The 27,398-nt window shown below is 40.4% G+C and overlaps 1 protein-coding gene across 10 annotated transcripts in view; it reads left to right on the top strand.

Annotated features, from left to right (window-relative positions):
• LPP (LIM domain containing preferred translocation partner in lipoma) overlaps nucleotides 1-27,398 on the top strand; it is a 693,922-nt gene that overhangs the window by 313,248 nt on the left and 353,276 nt on the right. The gene's annotated exons all lie outside the window — the stretch shown is intronic.

Below are 27,398 nucleotides of genomic sequence, written 5' to 3'. Positions count from 1 at the left end.
TGAATACCTTCCATAAGTCAGACACATACGCGAGGGTTTATAGCCTTAGAACTTGTCATCATGGGTCTAGTGCCCTGAGTCTCAGCGTTGGAACTGTTAGCTTTGTTTGATCTCATGCCACAGTTGGTAATTCCTTTCTATTTCAGCCAGCCAATGGGCAGACATATAGCATTATTTAGAGAAGTTTTAAAGAGGGAGGATTATGTCATAGAATTTCAGGTTTGCAAGGGAATTAGAGATCATAACTCAAGTGCCTTTTCTGTCATTGGACTCTCCTAATTTTTTTTCAATTTAACAAAATGTTTATGGGTGACTACTACAGCTGAGGCAATGTTGAAGGCCAAGGAATAGATCAGATACAACCTCCGATTCAAGCTTGGAAGATGCATATATACCCAACTTCTAAATTAAGGTGTTTCATAGTAAATTATTCCTTAGTCATCATGCTTTGATCAGAAGCACAATCTTAGTCCTATGTTGAGGTAGAGGGTGGGGGAAATAAATTAACTGTGTCTAGAGACATGCAAGAAGGATTCTTGGAAACAATTTCAATTGAACTGAACTTTGATGGCTAATTAGGATCTTAATTTTCAAATGGGGGAATGGAATTTTAGGCAATAAAGCAACAAGTATAAGAATACAGAATATTCTGAAATCATTACAGGTATTTGTTATTATTGAAATATAAGGTTGACATCCCCAGGTCTGTTGTTGGGTGCCAAGTGGTGCTTTTAACACACCATCAGACAAAACGTGTTGCCCTTGTGGGAAGCCCTATGCAAATAGCTCTGAGTTGTCTGGTAGACTTCCTTGAGCTCCTCAGGGATTTACCTGCTGATACCTGATGGCTTTGAGTTCAGGTGCCCGATATTTAACTTCCTCTTTTTATGACATGTTTGCTTGACTTTTTCTTCATGACCACCAGCTGACACCTCCTCACTCTGCCTCGCTCTTTGTGACCCAGAGCGTGGCTTGCTTTTACGTGTCTGTGCTCCTGGGCTTTTACCTTTCCAGTTCCCATCACCTCTTCCATTCCTTCAGGCAGATGGCTGCCTTTGCTAGGGTAACTCCAGCCCCTCCACCTCAGAAAACAGACTGTTTCATCCATTGCTGGTTACTCCAGGTATTACAAATGTCTTTCTCTTATTGAACTGAAATTTGTCCCTTTATGATTTCCTCATACTGATTTTCTTCCTACCCTCTTAGAAAATGATGTGCATTCAAAGGAACTGTCTGGCCAGGAGAGAGAGAGGTGGTGTCTCTCTCAAGGGGGTGATCCATAAAACTCCTGAAAGAGGTCACTTTTCTGAGGAGAGCATGAAAACAGTGTCATGTGAGCTATTCACTGAACTTGGGGAAATGCCCAGAGTTTGTTGAAAAGAGAAGGAAGAAGAGAGACTTCTTTTTTTTTTTTTTTTAATTTTTAATTTTTAAAAATTTATTTTATTGGAGTAGAGTTGATTTGGAGTATAGTTGATTTACAATGTTGTGTTAATTTCTGCTGTACAGTGAAGTGATTCAGTTATATATATGTTCTTTTTCATATTATTTTCCATTATGGTTTATCACAGGATATTGAATAGAGTTCCCTGTGCTATAAGGTAGGACCTTGTTGTTTATCCATTCTATATGTATTAGTTTGCATCTGCTAATCCCAAACTCCCAATCCATCCCTCCCTCCCCTTTCCCCCAACCTTCCTTGGCAACCACAGGTCTGTACTCTATGTCTATGAGTCTGTTTCTGGAGAAACTTCTGAAATCCTTTATTGTCTTGTCTTAAAGTCAGGGTCCAAAAGTTTGTGGGCTAAGTCATTTCTACTCTTGTGAAAACAATTTCAAAGCTCATAGATGTGTAGGGTGAATGGTGGATTGTAGTCATTTATCTACTTACTCATTTTATGTATTTCATTTATCAATAATAGCTTAAAAATCTATTGATGTTTCAGTAGAACTGGAACTGAAATCTGTGTCCTGTGACCCTTAGTCTAGTGCTATCATGATGACAGGTACGGAATGACAGAATTTTACTTGTAGACGTAGAGAACTCAGGCCCCCAGCCATGGGCACATTCATTCACGAGCTCACAGAAATAGGCAGCAGGCCTTGCTTTATATGGTTTGGACATACCCTACCATAGAAGTCATCCCTTCTGCTACCTGGTAGTGGGGTGAGGAAGGAAGAGGCTGGGTGAAAAAGGAGATCCAGTCTACAAAAATTAAGAGCAGAGATGCAGTATTGCCAGAGCAAAACCAAAATGCTCAGCAAAAGCTTTAATCCACTCTGAAGTGCTTATCCTTCCTGTGTAGTGAGGATATAAGAATATCTTGATCCATGAAAACATACCAGAGGAGTGACCGTGATGCTTATTTCTTCCTGGCCCTTTGCCTTGTTCCTTTGGGTCTTGTGTTAGCGAGGGGCCCTAGTTGATTTGTAGGGTTGTTTGTGACCCTGGCAACAACAGTAGCAGCAGCAGCTTGCTTCATGATTATCTCCTCCTTTTACGGTCCACACATGTAGAGGAGTGTATGTTTAGCAGGGCTGGTGGGTTCTTAGGCATGTCACAGCCTCCGGGCAGTGTGACTTTCTAGAAGCGAATGTCGGAGTTTTCCTGTTTGCCTTTCGCTCTGAATCATCCTCCGATTGGGTATTCAGATGAGAAATGAGATATTTTTGGTGTCTAGACTTATAAAAACTTCTTTGAAAGTAGCAGGCCACACCCGGTAGGGAGTATTCCGATGTTTCATTTAGTAATTTGACCCTTTTTCATGAATGTCACAGTTTCTCTTCCTTGTTTTTTAAGAATCTATTTTAATTGAAGTATATTTTATTCACACTATTATGTTAGTTACAGTTTGACACAGAATTATGGATCACATCATACAATGCATGATATAAATTTTCTAAGTAGTTAATAAGCAACCACACATAGACATACAATGTATAACAGATCGTCATCTTCAGGGTTCCGGTAAACCCTTTCCCAGGGATCGATAGTGGAGTATGTGTACACACGCATGCTCATTCACCCATATCAACTCAATTACCACTGCGGCTACTCTTCTGAAATAATCTAGGACACATGCATGTATTCTGCAGTGAAAGTTTGGCTGATTGCTGGGCAAGAAAAGTCTTAGGGGGAAATAGGTTGCGGTCGGTTCTGTTGTGTGTTGAGATAACCAATGAGGTTAGATTTGCTTTAGCTCCCGAGTTTCTTTATTGGGAGTAATTTACAATATTTGCATATTTCAGAAAATTTCCTGTGCCCAAATTAAGTGAAACTTAAGTTGGCTCTTTCTGAGTCAGTGGAAGTTTTTATCCCATTTTGTCTTTCCCATCAAGAATCGTAGTGATTCCTTCAAAGCTGAAATACATTTATTTATTTTTTGTACATCTAAAAAGTAATGCATGTTTTTTCTTAGTAATGTAAATAAATCAAACAATATGGAGTAAATATTTTCAAACATGTTTCTCTATCAAGGAAAAATTATGATATGCATATGTGCCCCACTCCCAATATGTACACCATATGAAGTTTGAGCACTCCTTTTCCTGCCTCATCTAAAGTATTATTAACACAGTTTGGAGAATGTGTTGCAATATTTTAAACTTTATAACACCTCTTTTTAAAGAATTATTTCTCACATTAAATTGTACCATCACATTATTAATAAACTATAGCTTTCGTTTATTGCATTGTTTCTTGTTTGCTATTTCTTTTTCTTGAATTCATCATACTGGTTCTTTTTTGTCCTTTTTTTTTTTTTTTTTTAATTTCTTCCTCCTACAGTACTTTATAAAATATTTATTTATTTATTTATTTATTTATTTATTTGGGAAAGGCTACATGGATGATATATTTTCTAAGTCCTTGCATATCTGAAAATGACTTTTTTTTTGGTTTCACTGTTAAATAAAAGTTTGGCTGCAAGTAGAATTCCAGGGTCAAATTTTCTTTACCTCAATATTCAACAAAGATTTGTATGTTATTACTTTGTATCATTCAGTCTTTAGTGTTGCAGATGAGAAATCTGATGCCAGTCTGATTCTTTTTCCAGTTTAGTAACTTTTTCTTGTTTGATCTGTAAGCTTTGTGGGATTCAGCAATTTCAGCAATTTTACTACACTGTTTCTATATACAGCTTCCCTCACCCTCACCCCAGTATTTCTACTCAGCATTTAGTGAATCTGTTTGATCTGAGGAGTCAAGTTTTTATTTAGCTAAGGGGGGTTTTCTTGTGATGTTGGGAAAATGAGTTTTAATTTTTCATTTGCTGTTTTCTCCCTTATGGAACTCCTGTTTTATGGTTTTGGATTTTTTTCCCTCATTCTTCATATTGGTATTCTTTTTCAATAGTTCTACCATATGGAAGAATCCCTATTGCTTGCTTCCTTTCTTTATTTTTAATTTTGTGGTGATGATGTACTCTCAAATTATAAATGCTATATACACCTGAATTTAAGGAGAAAATGTGCTTGGGGGCCGCTCTGAATCTGCTGTTCTGGTAGCCCTAGCTCGCTGGCACTCCAAACTTTATCTTTTATCTTGATCAGAAACCATACAGTCCTTTACTTGCCACTTTTTTTTTAAATTGGAGTATAATTGCTTTACAATGTTGTGTTAGTTTCTGCTGTACAATGAAGTGATTAAACAGACCAATCACAAGTAATGAAATTGAAACTATAATTAAAAATCTTCCAACAAACAAAAGTCCAGGATCAGAGGGCTTCACAGGCAAATTCTATCAAACATTTAGAGAAGAGCTAACACTTGTCCTTCTCAAACTCTTCCAAAAAATTGCAGAGGGAGGAACGCTCCCAAACTCGTTCAATGACACCACCATCACCCTGATACCAAAACCAGACAAAGATATCACAAAAAAAGAAAATTACAGACCAGTTATCACTGATGAACATAGACGCAGAAATCCTCAACAAAACACTCGCAAACAGAGTCCAGCAGCACATTAAAAGGATCATACACCATGATCAAGTGGGGTTTATCCCAGGAATGCAAGGATTCTTCAATATATGCAAATCAATCAATGTGATACACAATATTAACAAATTGATGGAGAAAAACCATATGATCTTCTCAATAGATGCAGAAAAAGCTTTTGACAAAATTCAACACCCATTTATGAGAAAAACTCTCCAGAAAGTGGGCATAGAGGGAACCTACCTCAACATATAGTCCTTTAAATATCAGGTCAGCCACAGGGTGTGTGCATCCAGTCGTCACTGTGTGGGAGGCCAGGGAACGGGTTTCCCTTAGATACACATGCCAAGAGCAGAACAACAAGCATCAAGGCTATTTATTAGTTGTGAAGGTCCCTTGGCGGGTAGCAAAGCCCCTGTTTTACATGCTGTACATATATGCCCAGTGAGGGCAGCAGTAGGCTGTGGCCAGCCCTTCTGCGGGGTGTTCTCTGCTTGAGTTCTCAGTTTCCTCCCTCACTTTTTCCCCATTCATGCCTTTCTATGACTATGTCACCAGGAGTGTCAGGGATTGTGGCAAAGTACCTTTTATTAGAAGGAATGAACTCATTAAGTGATTTCACTACTGTTTTGACTGGCTTTCAGTATGTACCCCAAATTTCCTTTTCTAAGAGGCTCCACCAGCCCCTCACCTTTTTTGTCGAGGCAGTTTGAAGTCAGCTCAGATATTGCTATCTTTTGCTATTTATCTCAGGCTCACGCTGCTGCCCTTGAGGGCGCCACCACAGAAAAGCCCTCCCTGATTGCATCATCTAGGCCAAGTAAAACTTCAGGGACAACATAGTATGATGGCGAACACTGTAAGTGCTGATCCAGACTACCTGGGGTCACACTACCTGGCTCCCCACTCACTAGCTATGTGACTATGTTATTTAACCTTTTCATGCCCCTGTTTGCTTATCTGTAGAATGGGAATAATTGTTGTACCTACTTCTTTGGGTTGTTGTGAGGTTAAATAGAGAATATCATATGAGCCTGCCATAGCCTAGAGCTTAGTAAATGGTTACCACTGATGCTATTATGGTTACACTGTTCTGGGTTAACTGGTCTCTGTGCTGAGTTCTGGCATGGTTATTGCTGTCCTTTGCTTTGTACCACACCTCCCCAAGGTTCACTAATGATGCCATCCCTTGCTCTTACATGCTTGAGGATTTTAAGGCTTTTTACCAGAGAAATACTCCCACAAGCTCTTTCGTCAAAATGATTGAATTAAATAATCTTAGCTCTCTTATGACTCTAAAATTCAATGCCCTAAGGTGTTATTACCAATAATAAAATATTAGCTTTTTATAACTTCTTAGTTGTTTACAAACTGCAAAATACTTTATATTATTGAATTTGATCTTCATAAGTAAGAATAGCACACATTTAATTTAACAAATACAAAAAAAATTAAGCCTCAAAGATTTGAGGCAGCTTGTTTAGATTTCACAACAAGTTTCATGGAAGCAGTGATTTATTTTTGAATGGATAAAAACAAAAACAAAATGCATTTGGGGGACTTTTAAGCCTCTTGGCTTAGTATCAAATCCCTACAAATGAGAGAAGGCAGATCATTTTAAATTCTCAAAAAGCAGCCAAAGTCATCAACAATATGTGTTTATGGCTAGTGGCCAGGGGCCACCAAGATAGCTTTCTTTGTAATTCTTTACTGGAAATAAGCACATCTTCCATCCCAGCCTCCGGCATATTCCCTGACAATCCCCTCACCAATTGTACCATGTACTTCTTATCCATGGATTTGGTAAGGAAGCCCTATTGGGCTCACAGATCCTTTAGTTCCTTTGTAATTTCCGTAATCCACTCAACATGAGCACAAAACAACTTGATCCGAAAGAAGGGGTAAAAGTGGGCCTAGAGGATGCCAACACCAAAAACCGAGGGCATTAACTCATATTTTATTTGTGAAACTCTAATGTTTTAGGGAGATTTTCTGTGCATAGCTAATTTGGGTTGATCCATTCAAAAGTCAGGTATTTAAAACTGAAAATATATTCCTGCATGCAGTACTTATATGAATCCTTGAGGGGTTAAGCTATTATTATCATTATTTTATCATTAACTTTTGTGAGTTTGACCTGTCCAAGGCTCCTACCCTGTAAATTTCATAAATTCCAAAATTGACATTGTTTTGTTGTTCTGTTTTTAATGAAAGACTTTCATATACTTTATCTCACTTGAGCCTTGAAATAACTTATGAAGGGGAAGGGTAGGGATAACTCTCCACCTTGTGCTAGTGAAGGGACTGAGGCTCAGAGAGTTAGGTAATGGTCCAGGTTTCCATAGTATTAGGTGTCTTGGGGCAGGAATGAGACCCTACCTTTTTCTGAGTCACGCCAGTCCGTTTCTCTCTCTTTTGGCAGCACTGCTTTATTGTTACTCTTCCTTTATACTGTTTTTCTATGAAGGACACAAAACACCAATTGTCATGTTCCTCTCCAAGTGATTTCATTAATTGGTAGCCCATGCTTTTATGAGTTTGGTTGTAAAATCCTCTATTGCAATACTGTCTTTAGCCTTTTTAAAATTGTCTGCATCTTTACAGATTGGAAGATTGTACTTTGACATTAAAATACAGGAAAGTTGCTTGTAGACCTTTAACATGGAATTTTTTCCAAATTTTTTGTTTGTTTTTATATTTATTTTGTCAGTAAACTTCAGTAAAGATGTCAATTTTTATTACTGTAGAAAAAAGTAAAATTGGCGGTACCTGGTGTAAACAAGGAGAGGGAGAGAGGGAGAGAGGGAGAGCAAGAGCCAGAGCCCAGACACGCCCTCCTTTCCCCATAGTTTGTTTCATTCCCTTTAGTGCTTAAAGGAGTCTGTGCCTATCCTAAAACCACCTTCTGTTTTGACCTGTAGATGACACATCCATATGATATGTGATTTGGGGAGGATCATCTCTAAGAGCCAGATCTCTCAATTTTTCAGTCATAGAACTAGAATGATAATTCTATTTCTCTCATCTTCTGGTTTTTTTTTTTTTTTTGGACAGTCAGTTGAAAATAACCCATTTGATAGCACTTTCTGAATCAGTAATTAAAGGATTTACCTTAAAATTTGTATTTTTCATAACATTACTTTAGCATCCTTGGGCTTTAACTCTTTCTATTAGAAATTATATATTTAGAGCAATGATTAACTGAATGGCCTTCAATGGTATATTTGATGTATGATGTGTATTGAAAAGAGCATGGCAAACCGTCCCCTGAACACAGATGTAAGGATTCACGCCATATGTGCCCTTGAGAGTCAGGGTCCTGACTTCAGAAAACCTGTCTCAGAACTGCACAGAGGACCTGGCTGGCTCAGACTCAGGTGTTCCATTGAGAGATGATCAAACAATTAAATAAAAAATAACAGCAACCAGAAGAATATTTCACTGTGCACATTCAGGGAACTTCATCATTTTTATTATCATTTTACATCAAGCCATTTTGTAACTTGAAATGTGCCTATTGGATTGTTTTCATTTCCTTTTAGCTCATTGAAAGCCATACAGTGTTACTTTAGTATTTCTTTTCTGACCCAGTGGGGACAGAAACCAGTTTTCAGGCACGGCAACTACTACAGAAAACTATTTCCACAGTTACAGATTCAGCAAATGAGGCTGTCTCCCCTCCCCTCCACCATGTTTCTCTCCGATTTTAAGTTACAGTCCTACCATGAACTTAAGTCATTTCAACTCTATTGAAATGGCTCTTGTATGCATCTGCTACCACCTACGCCCCCACCCCCAATCCCTGATTCGCTAATGACTGTTATTTTTCTGAGATGTTCTTCTACCTCTGTCGGGCAAGGAACACTCTTGATGACTTGAACCTCCTTGCTTCCTCCTTCAATTTTCATTAAAAAGAACCTCCTTGGGGGACTTCCCTGGTGGCGCAGTGGTTAAGACTCCATGCTCCCAATGCAGGGGGCCCGGGTTCGATACCTGGTCAGGGAACTAGATCCCACATGTGTGTTGCAACTAAGGAGCCCGTGAACCACAACTAAGGAGCCCACCTGCTGCAACTGAGACCCAGTGCAAATAAATAAATAAATACATAAATATTAAAAAAAAAAAAAAAACCTCCTTGGTTCCTTTGCTAGATCTGCAACTATTCCTTTTCTTTCTTAGAACTCCCTTTTTCTTTTTTTCTGTCCCTAATTTTTTAGGTGCCCACTCAGTGTTCTCCCTTTTGACCTTCTGTCTTCTCTCAGTAGAAGTCACAACTCTCACAGAGTCAACTTCCATCCCTGTCTATTTAATGACTTGGACTGGTTACGACTCTTGGCACTGTATCTTTCTTTGACAACTATTGTGCCATTTAACCATAGAAAATCTTTCCACAGGGAGCACCTTCACCTTCAATAGGTGTACAAATTCTACTCACGTCTTCCCCCAAAACTTCCATTCTGTTAGAGGTACCACCATATTTTCTTGGCTCCCAAATTCTAAACTCTGTGGTCACTGTTGATGTGTCTTGCTTTTTAAATATATCTGTCACCAACATCTGATTTTTTTTTTTTTTTTTTTGGTTCAGAATGACTCTCAGGTTTGCTCTAGTCTCTTCATTTTCGATGTCCTAGTTCATTCCTTCTCCATATCACAATAGACTCATTGCTTTGTGTTTTTTTTCCCTTCCAGCTGCATTTCCCTAACCGATTAGTCTTCGAAAAATATTATTTTCCTTCTATGGCTTTTTTTGATTACCACACTAAATTTCCTCTCTTAGTTGATTTTCAGAGTACTCCAAGACCTACTTCATCCTTTAAAGTACACCTTATCTCCCACTGTGCTCTTTTCATCTTTGCTCTTGCGAGGCTGATGGCGTCACTGTCAGTTTCCCATGTGAGTTAATTCTCCTTGTGTCTTTCTTGGTGCCTGAAGTATCCTCAGCTCTCAGCTGATCAGGAATCCTCCCCATTTTTTAAAAGCCTAATTCGTACCCTCTGACACCACCAGATGTGTCATCCCCATCTCTCCCTTCTTTGCATCCTGACTCTATTGACTGGGTGGTGTGGTGAAGTGACATGAACCTAGGGTTTAGTGCCAGGAAGCTCTGCTCTATTGCTTACCAGTTGTGTTACCAGTTATCTTCACATGCAAAATGGGAATGATCACTTAGAAAGTTATTCTGAGGATTTGTTAAGGTAAAGAGTATAGAGTATCCAGTAGTATCTGGTTCCTAGTAAAGGCTACAATGAATCAGTTAATGGATAAATCAGTTAATTATGTTTCATTTTGCTGCCACTGGATATATGCCTGTTTGTGGACTGATGTAATTATATCATGTGCCTCCAAACTCTATATCATAAAGCCAGAATCAAAATATGACATGGGGGAGACCTGTAGAAGTCACTTAACATCACAAATCCTAGAGCCTCAGCTTCAGAAGGATCATAATCCAGTTCATCTTTCCTGTGATGAGGAAATGGGTGCCCAGATTTCTTGAGTTAACTGCCCAGGGTGACACAGTAGGAGAGGTGACCCCAACCCCATCCCAGCTGGAAGTTCTGGACTCACAGATTTGAATGCTATCTATTATTCTCTTGTTATTCCCCTTTTAGAAACTGTCTGAAGGTTGGATCACAGCTCACATTCCTGTATCACCCATAGTGTTTATCTCATTGAGGGATATCTGGTAGATATTTGTGGATTGATTGATTCATTCTTTGTCTTGGCAATAAGAATTCTCTGGAAACCTCTATGGAGTATGTACTATACATAGGCTTATCACCCTTTTGATGCTTTTGATGCTGTTGTAAACACTCAAAGGGTCCAACATGTACACTTCTGTGCACTGGCTCAGCATGGTGGGGAAAGGAAACGGGAGAGGAAGTTATATTATATACATCTTGAGCAAATCAAGCTTTTCTATTTTTAGTCCTTGCTACTGTTTGGAAAGTACAACCCTGTTCATGGCAGTCTGGCATGTATTTCCTTAGTGCCATTTCAAAAAGGGAAAAAAATAAATATGGGAATTTTTTGTAGTGAAAATAGTTACTCAGTGAAATCACATCAGTTCCTTCTTTTTCTCTTGATGAAACCTCAAACCCACTAGGCACAGATTCCTCAACCTCAACTATGCATGTCAAAGGCTCATGCAGAGGAGGAGACTGGAGTCAGCAAAACCGAGGATGGCAAGATGTGCTCTGGTGCCTGAGAGACAGGGCCGAGAAGGCAGGGGGAGGGGAGGGAGACACCTCCATCAGTGGAGTCTTGGCCGGCTACCAGATGATGCGCCTGGAGAAAGCTGAACTCTGAACTACACAGATGAAGAGACACCTAGAGTTACAGCCCTTTGCTCAAGCTGTTCCTTCTGCCTCAGTGTCTCTCTCTGCTCTTTCTTTCCCTGAGTGCCTTACAGCCGCTCCCCTAATTCAAATAAGTGAATTACTTCTCTTTAACTGTTTAGGTGACAGTTTGGGGACTTTCCCAATCTGAGGCTATACTAGTTATCATTAGGGAACAATAAAGAACTTTATGAAAGAGAATAAAATTACCTGGTCTCCATTTAGATGGCTTTCTATAATATAGCAGGCCTCGACTGGTCAGAAGTGGCAATGGTAGGATGGTTTGGAGTCAACTGCAAGAGTCTCGTGAGGCAGACCAGAGCCTGAAATGGGGTGGTGGCCATGACCATGGCGAAGGGGAGCTAGAGTCCAGAGCCATTTGGAAAGAAGGGAGGTGGGAAATGGAGGGGTCCAAGATGCTTTGCAGGATCCTGACTTTCTTCGGGAAACAGATATTTGCTTTCTAGCCTAGTGTTTGCCAAATAGGAAATTCCTCTGAAAAATCAGAACTCTGAGGCAAGTGTAATGTGAACTTTACTGGAGGAAATGTGGATACCACTGAGCAAAGATTACTCCTCATTAATGAGAGGGACTCTACAGTCTCCAGACAGAAACAGCTCTGCTTAGATAAAATTGTGACGGTAGGGTGAGAATCATACATTGCTATAATGAATGCTAATTTGTGGATATTGCTGTATTGTTGTCATTGCTTTTCAATTGAATATGTATTAAGCTCCAACAGGGTGCTATGAATAATGCCAATTTATAGTTGATTTATCAGAACACTCAGAAGACTTTATAAACGCCAGTAAATGGAAACTCACAGCACCCCTTCAAGGTGGTAAACGCTGCTGCCATTTCTACAGATGAGGACAAGTGAAGTGGATTGTGTTTGCTCTGTTGGCACTGTGGGTGAGAACACAGAGCTGTCGAGGGAGAGAAAAGTCTTTTCCCTATCCCCGGGAATTGGGTTAGAATACATTAGTAAAGAGTTCTCCTTAAACGTGTTCAGAGTTGTGGGATTTTAATTAAATTGTTCCAGTTATTGTTAGCACTTGCATTAGCGCCCAATACCCAAATTCTAGGCCAGCAGATTTCAAATTGAGTGTGGGAAAGAATTAGGGGAGGGGTTGCAAAGGGCTTGTTAAATTCAGATCACTAGGCCCTGCTCCCAAAAGTTCAGATTTGGTGAATCTGGGAGGGGGCCTAAGGATTTTCCCTTTTAATGGGCATCTGAGGTGCTTCTGTCCTCAGAGGCGGCTCAGTGTCCCTTCAAAACCTCAGCCTTGGGCTTCCCTGGTGGCGCAGTGGTTGAGAATCTGCCTGCCAATGCAGGGGACACGGGTTCGAGCCCTGGTCTGGGAAGATCCCATGCGCCGCGGAGCAGCTGGGCCCGTGAGCCACAATTACTGAGCCTGCGCGTCTGGAGCCTGTGCTCCGCAACAAGAGAGGCCGCGATAGTGAGAGGCCCGCGCACCGCAATGAAGAGTGGCCCCCGCTTGCCGCAACTAGAGAAAGCCCTCGCACAGAAACGAAGACCCAACACAGCCATAAATTAAAAAAAAACAAAAAAACAAAAAAACAAAAAAACTCAAGGGGCATCCAATCATGGGGCCTAAAAAAAAACACAAAAAACCCTCAGCCTTTTCCTTCTTGTAGGGTCTTTCTTTCACCGCCAAAATCTAGCCTCATCCTGAGACCAAGACTTGTGAGTTAATACCTGTAGGGTCTCCTACCATTCGCTTAGTGTAATCCTGCAATCCTCTCATTTCTAAACACCCTGTGAGCCAACACTGACAGAAGAACCTACTGTACCCTTAGCATTCTACAGGACATGTGGCTCCCAAGACCTTAGCCCACCTGGTTTTCAAAGTATCCCTGTGGGAGTTATATTATTATTTTTCTATTTCATAGGTGGGAACTAAAACCAAGAGGGGATATGACTTGGTGAGATATCTCACTACTTTAAACCCTTTTGATTGAAATCCAAGTGGGGGCCTGGATTCCACTTTGAACAACAGTTGGGGACAGAGCATCTAGAACTGGTTTAAGTGGAATGTGTCATAAAGAAGAAAGTTCACGATGCAATAGGTGAGAGGAGGGCAGGAATAGTAGAAATGACAAATTCAGTTTTTCATTATTTCCTTGTTATTTGTCCTGGTTCTTTAATATAGACTAGGTATTGAACCATCACTAAGTAAATAGTAGCCATTTGATTATGGCTTGACTCTGAATATTCTACGAAAGGGAAACATTTCTCAGGAAAGCCTGATAAGAGGCATGAGCAGAGTTGTGGAGTAGAGGAAGGCTTTTTCAGTGGAGATGAGAACGCTGAGGCTTGAGACAGCATCATCCCTTGCCTCCTTTGGCTTCTTTACTTTCTGTTGGGGGTAATAACAGACTTTTCATAGCACTTGTTCATTTGTATTCCCGAGGTCGAAGGCAGAAATGTTTGTTTTCTTGCGGACTCACATTCATTCCTGATTAAGGTGAATTCAACTTTCTGCTCTGGTCCCATACTCACTTTTTGTCAATGGCAACCTTTTCGTAAAAATAGGAATTCCTCCTGGGAGTGTCATTAATGTAAATTGTCTGTGCACGGCCCAAAGTATATGTGATTCATACGATGTGTTTGTTCCCACATCAACACTAAGTCCCAGGTTACAATGACCCCTGCCCACTCTCTCCTTTCGTCATGAGGACCATGTTTATCCTTCGGATATCTGTTCCCTGGATACCAGCCAAGCTTCTTCTATGCCTATAGGGTTTGCACACCTGCATCATCTGACCACAGCTGATCCTCTGAGTCTGATCCTCCTCTATTTTTACCTAAAAGGACACTTGTATTTGCCAAGTGCTAGTGCACACTGCAATGTTTTCCTTCTGTATCTTTATGTTCCTGTGGCATATGTCTTAAATAGTTTTCTCCCTCTAAGATCGTCTCACTTTTCACTGCATCCATGCAGCCCTCTCTGATTTTCTATTTTTTTGCTCTAGCATCTTGTGTTTCATATACTTTAATACTTACCTGCCTGTATTCAGCCCTATAGTACGGTTATATGTGGACAAACTAACCCCTCTAATGGAATTGTAAGCCCTTGGAGGACAGAGAATGGATGATTTTCCTTTCTCCTTTTTTTTTTTTTCTTTAAAGTAATTCCTGTCTTTCATATCAATATATAGTGAATATCTGATAAATATTTATGGAAAAGTGAATGAAAACTGTGCTAAATGGGGAGATAGAAGGTGAGAGGGAGGAACGGAGCTTGGCTTTTAACAGTAGCTGCAGCCGTGACCTAATTCATGGTAACCTAAGAGGCCCTTATAGTCTCCGTTTCATGTTTGAAGGGAAGACCTTTCCCCTTTAACATTTCCAGCCTAGTGTCATGGAAAGTACAAGAGTTAGAGCTCTGGAGCAAAATGTTTGGGTCCCTAATTTTAATTCTTCTGTTTTCTACCTGAGTGACTTGGAAAAGTCTTTTATTCTCTGATCCTCGGTATCCTCTTTTGTAAAATAGGAATAATAGCTACCAGTCTCTCTGATTGCTGGGAGAATTGAATGAGATGATATTTATGAAAGCGCTTTTCTACACTTAGGCACTTCTCTGTTGATAATGGCAGCGTAGAGAGAGGGAGCTATGATTTTCTTTCTCCATGTTCTCAGCGGTAACTGTGTCCCAGGCTGTGTACAGTGGACTGGGTAGCTGGCCAGCAATGCTGCAGGTTCATAGGATATTTCCCAGAACAGTCTTGGAACAGAGAGTTTGACCAAGAGAAAATGATGAACAGATCTAGAATGATTATTAGGGAACTGATGCATCTTTGATTGTTAGAAAATATGATTCCTGCCATTTTAGGTAATTTCCCCCATACTTTTTCCATTCTTAGCCTTTGAGATAAGACATGACGTGTGTTTTGCCTTTTCCCCTCCTGCCTGCTTGCTAGGATGTTGTCACTCTCACTTATCTTTTTCCATTTCCATTAGTCAGCTAGTGACTCTGAAAACAATACAACTGAATGCAGCTTCCTCTCTGAAGTTGTTATCAGTAACCCTATTTTTGAAAGGAGTGTTTCAAATTGTATCTTGTTAGTATCTGCGCTATATCTTCTGTATTGTTGACTATCAAAGTACACTCACACTAAGTAGAAACAGAGTAATTTGGTTCCAGTAAGTGGCTATAAGGGAAAAAAACAACAACAACAATGAAAAACTTTAAACTCCTTATAATGTTAGGTAGGTTGTATTTATATGAATGTGTTAGAATAACAGAACTTTTAAACTAAAAGAAAACATAAAGATCAGGTCTAAACCCATCATTTTGCTGTTGAGAAAACACAGGTTTAGAAAGGGAAAATGATTTGCCCAGGGTCACCCTACTGAATTAAGGCAGAACCAAGACAAAATGCCTAGTTTGTTGTTTCTCTACTCTCCTTGCCTACACATTCGCCTGAGTATTCACTAAAGGGATTTCTGTGGTTGCACTGGGTAGATAACGTGTCACTTTTCTGGGTCAACATTTCTAAATATTCAGTCATCTTCTGACATGAGCGTACTTACTAGTTTCTTAGGAGAAAATTACAATCCTGTCTTCATTTACTTGACAGTGAGTTTTGAGTGGGAGGACTGGGGCAAGGAAGCATTGATTCAGGTCTCCCTGTGCCATCCTCATCACTTGGTCGTCTGACCAGTAGTAAATCACTTACGCTCTCTGGGCCTTTGTTTCCTTTTTGGTACGATTATGATATTGTAATAGATGTTAGCTAAGGATCGTCCTGTCTTCAATGCCACTTCAATGAATCTAAGTGTCTCCATCCATTCTGGTGTCTCTCTTCTAGGAATTTCTGTAGCACTGGTTTGCACCTGTTGTGTCCATATTGCATTCTCCACCGGTTGGAGGATGGAGTCCTTGCTTAATTTTGTTGATCTTGTCCCACAAGTGAGGCTGGAAATCCTCAGACAGTGTCTGTGCTCCTCTCTTCCATAAAGTTTCCACATCTGGAAGATGGGATGAGAGTAACTTTCTGCTTATTTCATAGATTCTTAAGAAGAATAGTTGAAATAATGTATGAGATATTTGCTTTGGAGAAGATGTTTCACAGTATAAGGTGTTCAGTGTTTAGACTGATTTCAGTCCCTTCACCGAATTATTATCGCTGACATCTAAATCACTTCTTTAGGGGCATTTTATTATATTTAAGTGAAAATGTTGGAATAACTGCTTAAATTCCCCTTCCAGTTCTAATATTTCATGAGCCTGAGTTACCTTTTCTATGCTAATCATCTATAATCTATTCACACGTTCCCAAACATCTCTTATCTGTAGGTCCTGGTTGATGGTGCTTAGCACACAGATTCAGAAACACAAAAGTTTAAAGGAATTTCTTACCCCTTATCTGCTTCGATGACAAGCCCCTTGGCTTTATAGCTTTGGCTACTTGACATGGAATGCTTGACATGGGAACTGAACGCTTTCCTTCGTTTTCAATTTTGGTAACGTTTTGAGGAGTCCTGAAAGGATTCAAGGATAAAAGGTGTGAGGATGATGAACCAATATATAATGTTACCATCACATTTCTAAGTATTTGAATGTTTGCTTCTGGTATTTCTGTTGCATTGTTGGGGAGTGTGAGGAAGTGGTTTCTGGAATTTATCATGCCCCAACCCATTGGTCCTGTGTTATCAAAATGCAAAATCAGAAAACTATCTTCCATGAGGTTTTAAAACAAAATCAATAGCAAAAATACCTGGCATGGTCTATTTTCTACTGCATGCTACAGCAGGGACCAAAAATATTTCGTCAGTCTATTTGTTTCGTAAGTTCGAATGTTAATTGTTCTTTCCCCTCCCCGCTCAGATATTATTTCCTTAAGGGCAAACCAAACTCTTTTTTTCTCTACCTCTTAAAACTTCTAATACTTGTATTATTTTGTGTTAATTGTATTAGCAAAGCATTCCTGGGAAAGTTTCCATGGCACTATATGATGATATCTTCATAGCTATTTCAGTTGGCTATATCTCCTTTTTACACACACACACACACACACACACACAGGCACACACAGTGCAGAAAGGCAGCTTGGTATAGTGTTGCCAAACTATGTGTGTGGACTGACTGGCAAGGTGGCTCCCCTAAGGATCCTGTTTCTTCCTCTATAGCTCGCCCAGAAAATCAGCAGCAGTGATTTTCCAAGTATCTTTTATAGAACTGCTTCAGCAGACATTATTGGGGGCAATGGGAAAAACCCAGTGGGTGGAACCGTACGCTTCCCTGTTTGTACTTGAACCAGAGCAGCTCTGTTTTTATGTGTTTTAAACAATGGGGTTCCGTGTATGATTTTATTTTCCCCATAGGTTCTGCTGCTTAATAAAGGTGTGCCAAATGTCTCTTTTACTGTCAAATAATTAATCTTATTATGGTTATTTTTATGGCTCTTATTTTATCGATGGATAGATACTGTATGTATTTTCTATGTTATTATATAGCTATTCTCATACAAATTGACTTTTTAATTTTAAGGGACTACTTTAAGAGTACGTTATCCATATTTATTTTATAAAGATTAGAATTCAGTAGAAATAACTCCATATTGTGTGTGTGTGTGTGTGTGTGTGTGCACACGCACGCGCTTATTTGTGTATGTTTTGCTTCTGAATAGAGCAGTGAACAAAGGGGCTGCTTGTGTGTACTTAAGCACGGACCACTTTAACCATGGCCCTGTCCTTCCTTACATCTGAGTTGGCTTAAACTCTGAGTGGGCCTAACTGTGGTGGGTTTGAGTCTGGTTGCGAGTGGGCAGCAAAGATAGTGGCAGGCAAACTGTGAAATGTCATTATAGACTCATGCAATGTTCGAGCTTAAAAAAAAATAAAAGAAGACCTGGCAGGTTCATACCCTTCATTTTATAGAAGTGAAAGTTGGGTTTCAGAAAGGAAAAGTGACTGCCTGTTGGTGTCACAAGTAGACCTGACCTCTTGCTGTCATCCCTGTGAATGAGTGGGTCTTGTGCTGGCTGCTTCAGTAAGGCTGACTGTGGAGCAGAGACCACTTGGGGTATTTCCATATAAAGGAGTTTATCTTAAGGATCCATGTGGATGAGATCTGACACCAGAAGGCTCAAGGATGGGACCATATCTCTCTCCTTTTTATTCCCCTTTTTCTTCTTCCTTTCCTTTCTTCACTCTCTGATCCTCTTCTTTTCTATTATTTGCATTCCCATTAATCTCCTCTCTCCCATAATTGCATCTTATCTTCTTACATGCTCTGATTATTAGCCATGAACATGATCCTCTTGTTTTATCATGACCATAGTTCATCCTCATGGCAGTTTTGTCACGTGTTGCTTAGTTCATATTTGTAAGAGAAGGAGGTTTATTGCCTAGCTCATCTTTTTGTCACAGACCAAAGATTAGATTCACCAGGCCGTTTGTAGATGGGCTGTCCAGCCTTGCTTTTGTGGGTCACAGCGCTGTGAAGTGGAGTCCCATGGTCCAAAACATGGCTCTTTTGGCAACAAGGTCTGGGGGCAAGACTGTTTCCTTTAAAGAGATGTGGGTTGACCAAACATTATCAACTTTGGGTGAGTGTTCTAGGCCTGAAAAGGATGGGATGATAGGGAATAGGAAGGAAAAAACTGAGGCCTGTGTCAAGCCTAGTGCTGAAGTTTTATCTTGATGTTTTTTGCTCCAAGTATGCTAGAACCATGAAAACCTCTCTTTGTTTCCTTTTGTCACCTTACTTTCTGTTTATTCATTGCCATACTCTCAGTTGCCAAACTATTGTTCTACTTTGAATTGTGAAGATGTTGTCTCTATTTTGAATGCTACAGTGTTTGCACCAAAGATGGCTTTTTATGGCACCTTTCCTCACGGTCCTTAACCTGTAGGGTAGATGACTCTTCTTACATAATAATGAGACTTGAGTTTTAGCCTAGCTTTGCACGTTAGAAAAGTTGAATTGTATTTCTATCAGCCATTGGATAATAAGCTTCTTAGGGAAGGTTTGTTTGTTTGTTTAAATTTCTGCCTCCTCCGTGTGGTTTTACAGAGTCTTAAAGAACATAAGTGTATTTGATATCACTAGGCAGATGTGAAAGTCATATTATCCAGTAGACTGTAGCTTCTTGCGGTTGGGGATCCTGCCTTCCTTAGACTGCTTGCTACTTAGCACAAAGATTTTATGGAGCAGCGTGGGAGAAGAGCCATTCACATGAACCAACAATGAGCTACCCTGTGAACCCTGCTGTCAGAGAGAATTAGACAAAGAAGAGTCAATTATCATATAAGCTGGGTTATCAGTGATGCCTTCCTGGAGGAGTATATATGATGAGATAGATGGGTTTTTGGAAAGGTAAGCCCTTCAACTCAATGAGTGGGAAGAAGAATGCACAACCATGAACTAAAGCATTTTTTTTTCTCTTTTCAACCTTTTCCTCCAAATTCAATAAAGTGACATTTCTGTTAGATAAAATAGGCCATATTTTCTGGAGTTCTTACTGCTGAATGCTGCCTGTCTCGACTCAGCGTTACCGGAATCAGTGTGATGAGGAGGGTCACACTATTATGTAGCATGCGGGATTATATGAGGAAGCAGTGCTACTGTTTCCATTTTATTTTGGTCCAGCTTTCTCTTACTCATTATCTGGATTGCCTATTGGCATTTTCATGGCATCCATAACCATGTAAAATATACACTATTTACCCTATGAAATGTTCGTTGTGTTAGAAATGTACTTAGAGCAGTGGTTCTCAAAGTGTGGTCCTCAGATCAGCACCGTCAGCATCACTCGGGAACCTGTTAGAAATGTAAGTTCTTGGGCCTCCCCCGAGATTTACAGAATCAGAGACTCTGGAGCGGGACCCAGTAATCTGTGTTTTAACAAGCTCTCCAGGTGGTTCTCTACAGGCTAAAGTTTGAGAACTACTCAGGCAGAATTATATGCTTCACAGTTAATTCCTAGCACCATCATGTGTTAAGAAGCTTAGGTGCCCCATCGAATCGAAGCCCCCAGCAGCTGATTTTTACTTTGAATCAAAATGCTTTTAAAAGTTACATACTCCGTTGACTGACCATGGCAGCCAAAGCATTTATTTTGAGACTGTGATCAAGGTAATGACTGAGTAGCTGTTGTTTATGGAATACTTAAGATGTGAACGGTACTTGACATGTATGAACTCATTTAATCTTTACAACAACTGCATGACGAACTGAGACCCAGAGACCTTAGGTAAATTGCTTAAGGTCACAAAACTGGTAAATGGCAGATCCAGGTTTCAGACCCCTCCAGTCTGACTCCAGAGCCTTCACCACTACTTTTTTTTTTTTTTTTTTTTTTGGCTGCGTTGGGTTTTCGTTGCTGCACGTGGGCTTTCTCTAGTTGCGGTGACCGGGGGCTACTCTTCATTGCGGTGCACGGGCTTCTCATTGCGGTGGCTTCTCTTGCTGCAGAGCACGGGCTCTAGGCGCGCAGGCTTCAGTAGCTGTGGCTCGCGGGCTCTAGAGCGCAGGCTCAGTAGTTGTGGCGCACGGGCTTAGTTGCTCCGCGGCATGTGGGACCTTCCTGGACCAGGGGTCGAACCCGTGTCTCCTGCATTGGAAGGTGGATTCTTAACCACTGCGCCACCAGGCAAGTCCCACCACTACTTTTTTCTTGTTAAGGATGCTTTGGGGTTAGAATTCAATTAAAATGATCACAAAGAAATTCATTGATTATATTCTCAGCTTCATCAAAGAAAGAAAGATGATGGATAAATGATAGATGTTTAGTTTTGTTGCTTAGAGATAATACAGCTTTTTTGTATCCCTTTTGTTTTCACCAACCAGTATCTTTTTAACATTAATTTAGAAATAAGGGAATAATGAACTTTATTAACCATAAAAGAATACAAAAATGAAGTGAAATTCACACTGTATTATTAATACTGAAATAATACCATTGAAAAGTAAATCAAAATTGTATGTAAAAGGAATATACTATTTTGTGCCACTTGCCTCCTAGGGTTCCCTAAGATGAGATAGTTTTATATTGCTCAGCTCTCAGGGAGAGCTTTTTTTTTCTCTAATGAACCACAAAGGGAAGTCTAGGCATAGGTAGGGGTTTGGAGTCCCTTAGTGTTACACATAGGGTCTGCCCCGAGGAGTTCCGTGAGCTTTGTGAAATGCAATGTAAATATCACAGATTTAGTACCTCCAACATCAAGTGGTCTCTCTGATTATTTTGAGCAGTCACATGCAGATCTTGGCTCTTCAAATCCCCCTTCTGCGATGTGTCAGTGTGATCGCTTGGTCACCTCAAAGATTCTGGACGTTGTTGAGGATTAGGTCAGTTCATGCATGTTTGGAGTGTGACACTGTGGATTGGCTCTAATTCTAGGATGTTAACTTCCTAGGGCAGAGAGTGGTTCTTAATTAACTAGACCATTCCCCAATCCTTTGTTTTTCTTAACAGCCTGAACAGAACTCTCTCTTTAACAATGCTGATTTGATCATTAGGTTCCTGATGTTTTTTTCAGAGCAGAGGACTTTGCAGTTCTGCTCCCTACCTCAAAAAGGAAATGAATACTTAACAAATAAATTGTTATTATGCTAAGCAGGATCCATTTATTTCCATTTGTTAATAACGGATACTCTCACCATTTTGCAACCACCAGTGCAATAATCCATGCAGGCAAGAATCATCTATGGATACTAAAATCATTGGGTGAAAGGTTTGTGATGAGCAGAATATTAGCAGAGTCTCAAAGTGTCACCTCACACATCATGTATTGATTTAAAAGGGAAGAAGACACTCTTACAGTGAAGAAATCCGGTGGACACTACCTTAACCAAGTCATCAAACTTGTCATCACTAAATGGCCAAATAACATTATGAGCTTCCTGATGTGATGCAATGGAAAGAGCACAGCGTCATGCATGGACTCTTCCTGACAAACTTGTGTAATCTGAATCTCATCATCAGACAAAGCCAGATTGTTCAACTTTTTATAAGACACCTGGCCTGAATTCTTTACACAAAGTCAGTTTCATGAAAGGCGAAAATAGGCTGGGGCCTGTTCTAAATTAAAAGAGACTAAAAAGACATGTCACCTCAATGTATGATCTTTGATTGGATTCTGGATGGAAATTAACAACAGTCAATAAAAGGACATTACTGGGACTTCTGGTGAAATGTGAACATGCGTGCATATCAGATTACTGCACCCATATTACATTTCTTGGGTGTGACAATGGTATTGAAAAGTTAGTTCTTAGGATATGTAAGCTGAAGTATATGGAGGGGAAGTTTCTGCAACTTCTTTCAAATAGTTAAACTACAATAACAAGCAAGCAAATATATTTTTGTTATTAGAAGGGGAGGCAAAATGTTGGCCATTGATAAATCTGGGGGAAGGGTGTGTGGAAGGAGTTCATTTTGCTACTTGTTCAACTTGTCTATGAGTTAATTTTTTACATAAGATATTTGGATGTAAAGAGTGAGTAAATAAATAAATATAAATAATGCTCTTTCATGACTCACTGCTGGCACTCCTTATCTATCACCTGTAGTTAATGGACTAACAATATAACCCAAATGGCCTCACATGCGATGAATTCTGGTTCTGGGCCCTATTTTTTTTTTTTTTGGGCCCTATTTTAAAGTATATTTCTGTGTACTTACAGTGGGAGAGTCATCACCCTGTAATTCTAGTAGTGGCACTAAGAATTATGATTTTCCAAATTATAATAAGCCCTGATTGTGATTTGGTGAGCTTTTATCATATACATATTTATTGAATGAATGAAATTAAGTGTCTTATAGGAAATAATATCCCATGAATGGCTTATTCATGTGAGTTTTATAGCTGTTAATAAGGGGACACAGTCACCGGACACCCTTTGTACCCTACTTCTCACCCTCTCATTCCACCTTCAGATGCCAGCCATTGCCATGGCAACCACCACTGCATAAGTATGACCTAGCAGTACCTGAGGCAGTACAGCCTCAGCTGTAAAACCTTTCTCTCACTCTCTGTCCTGGGACTTTTCTGCTACCTCTGTACTTCTTGGGACAAGTATGAGGGAGTTAATATCCCTGTAGGTGATTCTAAACCAGTAGAGAACTAGAGCCAGAGGATAAACATTCTCTTCTCTCATTCCCTACATGGGAAAATCTGAAGCACGTTTCACGGAGCTTCTTAGGGGGCTCCCAGGAAAATGGAGCCCTAGTTATCCGTATTGGTGACCAGCTCAATTCAGCACCTTTGAATTGGCTTTCCCTCCTTTCCTGCTTAACTTGCCCGGTCCTTCAGTACTGTTTTCTGGGACTGATTCCCGAAATCAATGACAAGCCTTTGTCTCAGACTTTGTTTTCGGCAGATCCTGGACTAAGACAATGGAATCTCTCTGCTTATTGTTGAAGAGCATAAGAATCATTATTATTATGGTGACCACTTTATAGGAGGCCCTTTGGTATCTGGAAAAAGCATTAGGCCAAGAGTCAGGAGACTCTTCCTTATTGTTACTTGGCCTCGGGCAGGTCATTCAACCGTCAGGTGACTGGTAAGGCTGCAGTGACAGGGAGTTAAGGAGAAGACATGGAGGTAAGTGTGTAGGATTCCATTAGCTGGTTATAGGACTATGTCCTCCGGTGTGTAGTGTAAAGTGTTGAGAGTAGCAAGGTAGTTCCCGGATCTAAAGGTGCTGTGGTAGTAGATGAAGCACCAAGAGAAGGGCTGGTGGTGAGACTTGTGCAGGACTTCAGTTATTTGAACTGAGACATCATTAAGTAGAGAATCAGTGGTGAGAAAGAAGCCTATCCTAGTCCATAATGGGGATTGAAATGTAGGAACAAAGTTCTTATCAGAAGGCCAGGTAGGGCAGCAAGGGGGGGGGGGTCTTGGGTGAAAAATCTCACAGCATTAGGCTGGAACTTGTTCCATGGCATCAACCTAATATGAGAAACTGAAAATGGGGAGTCGTCCCAACTCAGAGGGAAGGCAGAATGAGGTCTTACATGCACAGGCTGATCGGACACTATAATTACTTGTTTCATTGCATGGCTCAGGGTAATCCTGTGACTTCTGAGGCTCCATGGTATCCCTTTACTCAGGGCATGGGCAGTTGCTGTGCTGTCTGCTACAGTGAGGTACAGATGTTGAAGACCTGATGAAATCCTGTCTCTTTACTGATACCCCAAGGGAATACTTAATGAATGATGCTCCCTTTAAGAAGAAGAATTAACAATAGCTATATTATTCATACTAATTTATAGTTACTGGTTGCTATAATTAATGCAATTTATGAAAATCATAATAATTATAGCGTTTTACAATTTAAAGAGTGTTTTTCCCATCCATTTTCTTATCTGAGTCTTGTAACATCCCTCTGGCTTCGGTAGGGCAGGTGACGTTCTCCTAGTTTTATAGATGAGGAAGCTATGGCCCGGGGAAGAATTTAACTAGACTCCGGTCCACCACCCTTACCAATATTTTGTGCTGTCAATGAGTATATGGGAATACAGTGATCAAATTCGTGTTAATAATAATGTTTTATAACTGCATATAAGAGAATCAGGTTCACACAATTCTCAGTTGCCTTCCATAACGCAACTGAGATCCTACCTTTCCTTGTACCAGAATCCATTGCCAGAATGTTCACATGAATTTTAAATTTTTGAGGGTCTTTTTTTCTTAATAATACCACAGTATTTCATAGTTATTAATACTCAATGAAGTAAAGATGAGATCACCTCTAATAGAGGGATTAGCTGTTTGAAAACATCTGGTCCTAGGGCAGAGGCCCACTGGTCTTAGAGACTTTGGTCAACTGGAAATTCAGACTCTGAGAAGACATAACCAACCTGTCATTTCACTGTTTTCCCATTTCTGGCTGTGTAGCAAGAGGGCTGAGGAAAGCCTCTCAATTTTCACAAGGATGACCTTCAAATCTGGGCCGTACAGCGTGAAATACACAGACACACACAAGTGTGCACACACAGGCACACTGAGCCTTTTGCTTCCCTTCGCATCCACTGATCCTGCTGTACTTCTAGCTGGTTTCACCCAAAAAATGTTGATATGGAAAAGGTTACGGGCTGGACCTATGGCAGAGTCTGCCATTACTTATTCATTTATTTACTCAAATTATTCATTGAACACGTTCATGGATTAGGCCCTGAGCAAGATTCTGGGGAAATAATGACGAGGGAAACAGACAAATTCCTTGCCCTCATGAAGCTTACATTCTCCTGGGGAGTCTGATGATAGACAGACAAATATACATAAAATATAATGTTAGATGGTGATAGATATTACAAGAAAAATAAGCAAAACAGGGTGAGGAGATAGAGTGCCATAGAGGGGTCATACAAATGCATCCAGAAAGAGAAAATGATGAGAAGGTTGTTTTAGATAGTGTGATTAAAGGTACCCATAGTTAAAGAGGGCTCACAAGAACAGATGCCACTGCCTACGGGGCAGGCAGCAGTCTTCGGGTTTGGCTCCAAGGGGCTGGGCTATAGCTTCATACACCTTGATGTTATCATCATGCCTGGGATAGATAAGGTCCAGAGGGATTAACTCATGCTGGCTAAATTCACAAGAGACTGACCAATACGCTAGATCCCAATAGAGATGTTTTATGCAGAGAATTAAATAGGTACAAGAACTCAGGGAAGGTTTTGGGAGCAAGCTACTAAGGGAAAAGAAACTAGTGGTCTTAATCGGAAATACCATTATGCTGCCATTGTCTGATGCGTCATATTCATTAAAAAGATAAATTTGCCTAGAGAATTGTAAGATTTTAATGCTAGCTTGTCAGGGTACCCTAGTTTTTGTTGTCACTGAGGAAACTCTGGTTTCTTGGTTTTCTTCTAAACTCTTCCAGACACTATACTGATATTTAACTTCCTTAGACAAGTTCAATAGAGTTAATTCAATTACACTAACTTCCCATTATTTCATTCCTACTGGGCCTTACTGCAGATTCACTCTGATTTCTTTTTTTTTTTTTTTTAGCATAATGGTTTTTTTTTTTTAATGTTTATTTATTTATTTTATTTATTTTTTGGGCTGTGTTGGGTCTTCGTTTCCGTGCAAGGGCTCTCTCCAGTTGCGGCGAGCGGGGGCCACTCCTCATCACGGTGCGCGGGCCTCTCACCGCGGCAGGCTCTCTCCTTGCGGAGCACAAGCTCCAGATGTGCAGGCTCAGTAGTTGTGGCTTACGGGCCTAGTTGCTCCGCGGCATGTGGGATCTTCCCAGACCAGGGCTCGAACCCATGTCCCCTGCATTGGCAGGCAGATTCTCAACCACTGCGCCACCAGGGAAGCCCCTCACTCTGATTTCTTGATGGAGTCTTAAGAGACATTCTTATCACATGTCCATGATCATTATTACATTGTCACCTTAAAAAATTACTTTAACTCACCCTGCTTCCAAATTCTAGGGCGACCTTTATGGTTCCTTTGTATTTCACTCTATTTCCTTGCCTTAAGCTCTAGGCAAACTGTTTGCTTGTTTTTCCTAAGCTTGCTCCCACTTCCTGGGGATGCCCTTGTGGCGGTGTTATTGCCCTCTGCTCGCTCCACATGGATTCTCAATGCCGGTAGCAGTCGGTCGGTGCTCGTGCTAACATGGGACACTGACATATGAAATCCACAGATCCCCCGGTTCATAATCAGTGGTCACTGCCACATGCTTCCTCTGCGGCCCCTTGGCCAGGACCCTGAGCGGTCTTATTCTAGTTCACTTTTTAGGGGCATCGCTTGGGGCTTGCCGTCTCTCTCTGACACAGACACACCTAGTCTACTGATCTCACACTGATTCCATTCCTCTTCCTGGACTTAAGTCTCTCCTTGCCTTTTCCTGCTCCAACTAAAATGTCATCATTCTATACAGGGGTTTCTGAATGTGGAATTTGCATTATGTCCCTAGTTGGATCTGCTCCTTGAGTGCAAGGATGGAGACATTTACTTCCTTTAACTTGGATATTCATCAAAGGAAATATCCTCTAAATAAGAGTACGACTTTAGGAAAATCACCTCATATATTTCAGTTTTCTTACCTGTCAAAGAGGGATAATTCTCCAGCCTACCTCACTGAGATTTTATAAAAGCTAAAAGAAATGAGGTGCAGAAACTTGGACCAAGT

This window comes from Eubalaena glacialis, chromosome 6, assembly GCF_028564815.1.
Source record: "Eubalaena glacialis isolate mEubGla1 chromosome 6, mEubGla1.1.hap2.+ XY, whole genome shotgun sequence".
NCBI classification, from domain to species: Eukaryota; Metazoa; Chordata; class Mammalia; order Artiodactyla; family Balaenidae; genus Eubalaena; species Eubalaena glacialis.
The sequence above is the reverse complement of the archived record's forward strand: the minus strand, read 5'-3'. Positions and strand labels throughout refer to the sequence as shown.